Source organism: Phocoena sinus, chromosome 4, assembly GCF_008692025.1.
Source record: "Phocoena sinus isolate mPhoSin1 chromosome 4, mPhoSin1.pri, whole genome shotgun sequence".
Classification (NCBI taxonomy): domain Eukaryota; kingdom Metazoa; phylum Chordata; class Mammalia; order Artiodactyla; family Phocoenidae; genus Phocoena; species Phocoena sinus.
Genome location: NC_045766.1, coordinates 56481715 through 56486614, shown reverse-complemented (window position 1 = coordinate 56486614; position 4900 = coordinate 56481715).

Here is a 4900-nt window from a genome sequence, read left to right as displayed (position 1 = left end):
GTTTATCCTGTAGGGGTTCACTGAACTTCTTGATTATGTACTTTGTCTTTCACCAAAGTTTGGAAAAAGTAACCATTATTTCTTGAAATATTTTTCTTCATTAATTCTTTTTTTCCCCCTCCTTTTGGGACTCTAATAACCTGAATAATAGAATTTTGAGACTGTTTGACAAATTCCTGAAGCTCTGTTCATTTTCCCACAATCTCTCTTTTTATAAACCTCTGTTGTTTAGATTGGATAATTTATATAGAGTTCCCTCACTCTTTAGTATTTCTGTTTTGCTAATGAGTCCATCTCATTAATGTTTTATTTTAGTTAATGTGTTCTTTAATTACAAATTTGCATTTATTTCTCTTTTTATAGTTTCTATTTCTTTGGTGAACACTTCTGTCTTTCCATTCATTTGAGAGAGTTTGCTCTTCCTTCATGGAACATAGTTACAATACCTGCTTTAAAGTCTTTGTTTGGTAATTCCAGTATCATCATCATGGGATTGTCATCTGTTGACTGTCTTTTGCCTTGAGAATTGTTGAGATTTTGATTAATGTTGTATTGTGTCCTGGACATTTTGAATATTGTATTATGATACTCTGGGTCTTTGGGTCCTATTAAAATTCTCTGGAGAAACTCAGCAGTAAACCTGGTTCAATTTAGACAACATGTTCCAATCCGTCTTCTGTGGGCTGTGGATCTGATGTCAATTTAGTTTTCAAAGCCCTTCCAGTGCCCCATCCCAATCAGAGACCTGCAGCAGATGAGCAAGAAGGAGCCCTGAGCAAGTTCTGTTTGTATTCCACCCAGGGGCCAGTCTGGGACCTAAGCAGTGTAGGTGCATTCTCAAACCCTTTGCTATTCTGCTTTGGATCAGTTGCACTCATGCACAGCTCATGCATGAACCTAGGACATCATGCATAGGTTTGGGGGGGGGGTCCTCCTCTCTCCTCTCTCCAGCTCCCAAACCCTCCAGTTCTAAGATACCCCTTTTCATAGGTCTCTGGCTACAAAGCTAGGGCTTTTTCTTCCCTGCACTGTCACACATTTCCCTCAACCAAATCTGCCTCGGAGGTGAAAGAGCAAAAGAAAAAAGAGAGAGAAATGACAGGGATTCTCCCTATACTATTCAGAGCACATCAGCCTCATTTCCAAGTTTCTCCAGTCAAAGAGAAGGTTTTCTCTCAGAGTTTTAGGTCCCTGAATACTGCCCCAGCCAAAGGGGTGCTGCCTGTGTTTGGATTTGCCTCATGGGAGGGCCAGGAGAGTGAAGAGAAAAAAATATGGGGATTTTCCCTATGCTCTCTATCACATAAGCTCCCACCTCCATCCACTGTCCTCTAGCCAGAAAGAGAAGTTTTCTCTTGGAGATTTTTCTATTTAAACTTGCTATGAAGTCCTATGATTCAGGCTGCCTTAGTGTCTAAATACAGAGATACAGGAAAGGAAAACTCTAGGAAACTCACCACCATATTGATCATTCCTCAAGTTTTGATTTCCCTGCTGATTTAACATGCTATTATTAACTTTTTCAATCTTCATATAATTGCTTTATGATTCCTTTCCAGAGTTTTTACTTGTAATTCATGGGCAAGACAATGGGCTTTTTCCATGTTAGTCCAAACTGGAAACTTCCCCTTATTTTTCAAAGCATTTATTTATTCTATAAATGGTGGCCAACTGTGGTTGAAATAGTTCTATTTGTTGTGTTTTTCAGGTATGTTATGAATTATATATAATTTCAGACCAGGTAACTCATTTCCATTTTAGCATTATTTCTATGGGAAAATATATACTAAATTCTAAATAACCATCATATGAAGATGACATTTGGGACACAACTAGTTCCTATCATGTCTTCCAGATGACAAAGGGGCTTGGATCCTGAAGTAGAAATTTGCTTTGTCTGTAAAGTTTCCTTTATTTCTGTGTTCTGTACTCTATTGTTGATTCTGATTTGGGCATGTCTTGGTGTATACCTGCCTCTCTGATTCAGAATCTGTGTCATGCTATTTCCTCATGGCTTCATGGCATTTTTGCTTGATCTGCCCCTTTGCTTCTGTCCTTCTGGGTCTCGATCTTATGCTATTATAGTCTGTTCATACCCTTCATGCTAATAATTGGAGAATATTACATTTACTGAATATTTGTGTTTCCCCAAAAATCGTATGTTGGAACCCTTATGAATGAGATTAGTGCCCTTATAAGAAGAGCACAAGAGAGATAATCTCTCTCTTTCTGCCCTGTGAGGACTCAACAAGAAGATGGCTGCCTGCAAACTGGGAAGAGGGCTGTCACCAGAATCTGACCATACTGGCACCCTGATCTCAAGCTCTTCAGCCTCCAGAGCTATGAGAAGTAAATTTTTATTGTTTAAGCCACCCAATCTATGGCATTTTTATCATAGACTGAACTAAGACCCAGACACTACTATGAATCTTTTTCTTTCTTAACTGATTGATTCAGAAGATTTTGTATTCTGTTCTAGGCATTGCTTTAGGAGTTGCGGAATACCAAAATTGATGGCACATAGACCCTGACTTTAGGAAGCTCATCCTTTAGTAGAAGACTATAAATTACCATGCTATAAGAACAAACGAGAAGCTAGGGGAATTTAGAAAAAGGCTGGATTATTTCTTGATTGGGAGTTCATAGACTACTTAATAGAGGAAGTAGCATTTGAACTGACCTGAAAGAAGAATTAGGGTTTAAGGATGAATAGAAAGGAGGACAACCGTATTTGGAGGAAACTGGAAGAATGTCAAGGAACAGGAGAAGCACAAGTTGGGAATAGTGGGTTCTGCCCATTGGCTGGCAGTTAGGGAGTCAGAAGGAGTAGTATTTTCCCTCCCATCAGGCACAGGTGTGCCATGGTATATGCACGATCCTGTTGTTCAGGAAACCTCTTCATATCCTTCTATCTCTTCCTCAGCACCTGGCCTTCCCTAAGGCATGGTTATTGTGGAAATTAAGAATGCAACATGCCATGGAAGATGCCAAATAAACACTGGGGCTCCTTATTCTTCAAGGGATCTCTGCCCAGTTTCCAGGTGCAGGTGCAGGTGCAGGTGCAGGTAAAGGTCCTCCATCCCCTCAAAAGCATGGCTGTCCTCGCTCAGGAAGGCTCTGCTTCCAGAAAGCCCAGAGATGAGTCCTCTGCTTCACAGATGGAGCAAATTCTCCCTTATGTTGACTGTAGGTGGATCTCAAATAAGACCTGAGAACTGGAGGTCTCATCACCCAGCTCTGAAGGCATGTCCAGAAGGAGGGTTTCTAAAGTATTTTACGTAACTGGAAGGGTTTTTGGAATAAGCAAACGGACGCCCAAGATGACAGTACTCATTTGCATGTAAATTTTCTGGTCTATTTTTATTTTAAAGCTTCCTTGCATCATAGTCATCCAGCATATGTCTCAAAGCTGCCTGTCATCCGTTTTTTTTTTTTTTTTTTAAAGTCAGCTTAAGGAGGCTAATTGTCTCAATGCCTCTTACAACCTGTTATTTATTTGAAAGTGCATTTGCAGTAATGCATTAAATGGTAGCCTAGTGACCTGAAAGAGTTAATGTGCCTCCCCTTTTGCTGAACTCCATTTACCTTAGAGTCACTTAGGCACTTAGGGAATTTTATTCAGTGAATTCGAAATAATCGTGTCTGACCCAGGTGCAGCGAGTAGAGGCTTTTAAAACATGTTAAGACAGGGCTGTCTACTGACCCGTGACACATATCAGAGAGAAAGAATAACTGTCTGTTTTATCACAGCTGTACCTGCTGTTATGGAATGTTTGAAGTCAAATCAGAACTGAGGCTGGAAGCTAGCAAGCCAGATATCAGCAGATGACTAGAGTCAAGGCAGGTTTAAACCTAACACACACAATAAACTTAAAAAAACGCAAACCAGATCACATCACTTGCCTGCTTAAAAGCCTTCAGTGGTTTCAGGATAAATCTTCAATTCTTCAGCATGACATCAATTCCCATCATGAAGTGGTCCCAGACTGACTTTTTTAGGCTTGTTCCTTGTGTAAATACCCACGCTAATGTGCTAGGGCTGCCATCACAAACTACCACAGGCCGGGTGGCTTCCACAACAGAAATTTACTTTCTCACAGCTCTGGAGGCCAGAAGTACAAGAATGAGGTGTCAGCTGGGTTGGTTTCTTCTGAGGCCTCTCTCCTTGGCTTGTAGTTGGAGATGTCTTCACATGTTTTCACTCTGTGTCTGTCTGTGTCCAAATTCCTTTTATTATAAAGAGACCTGTCATATCAGATTAGGGCCCACCCTAATGACTGCATTTCAACTTAATTACCTCTTTCAAGGCTCTATTTCCAAATACAGTCACATTCTGAGGTACTGGGGGTTAGAATGCCAATCTATGAATTTTGGGGACATGCAATTCAGTCCATAACAACACTTGTGCTCTGGTCATGCTAACTTACTCTCAGCTCTCCAAATAGGCCTGGCTTGCTTTCACTTCTTGACTTTTCACATGTGGGTCCTTTCCACATTTCCTTGCCTGGCTAGCTCCTACTTGACTCAAGTATCACCTTAGTCACTGCTAGGCTGTGATCTAGAGAGCCAACACTGTGTCTTGCTCATTCCTGCATTGACCGAAATTTTGCTCAAAAAATGTCAAACTGATTTGACAATTTTAGGGACTTGAAGAAAGAAAATGAAGCAGAGATATTGTTGATGCTTCCTCTGCTTTACCTCCCTTTCCACATCTCTCCTTTTTCGTGATACTTACCAATCCTGGTCCCGCCCAGGTCAGCTTTTTGGGTCTGAGTCTGGCTTGGGTTGAAGCTGGGTGATCAATACATCAGGAAGAATGCCATGAGGAGGCAAGTGTCCATGTGGCCATGAGAGATAATCTGTGCACTGTGGTACCTACTATCCATATATGGCTATTTCA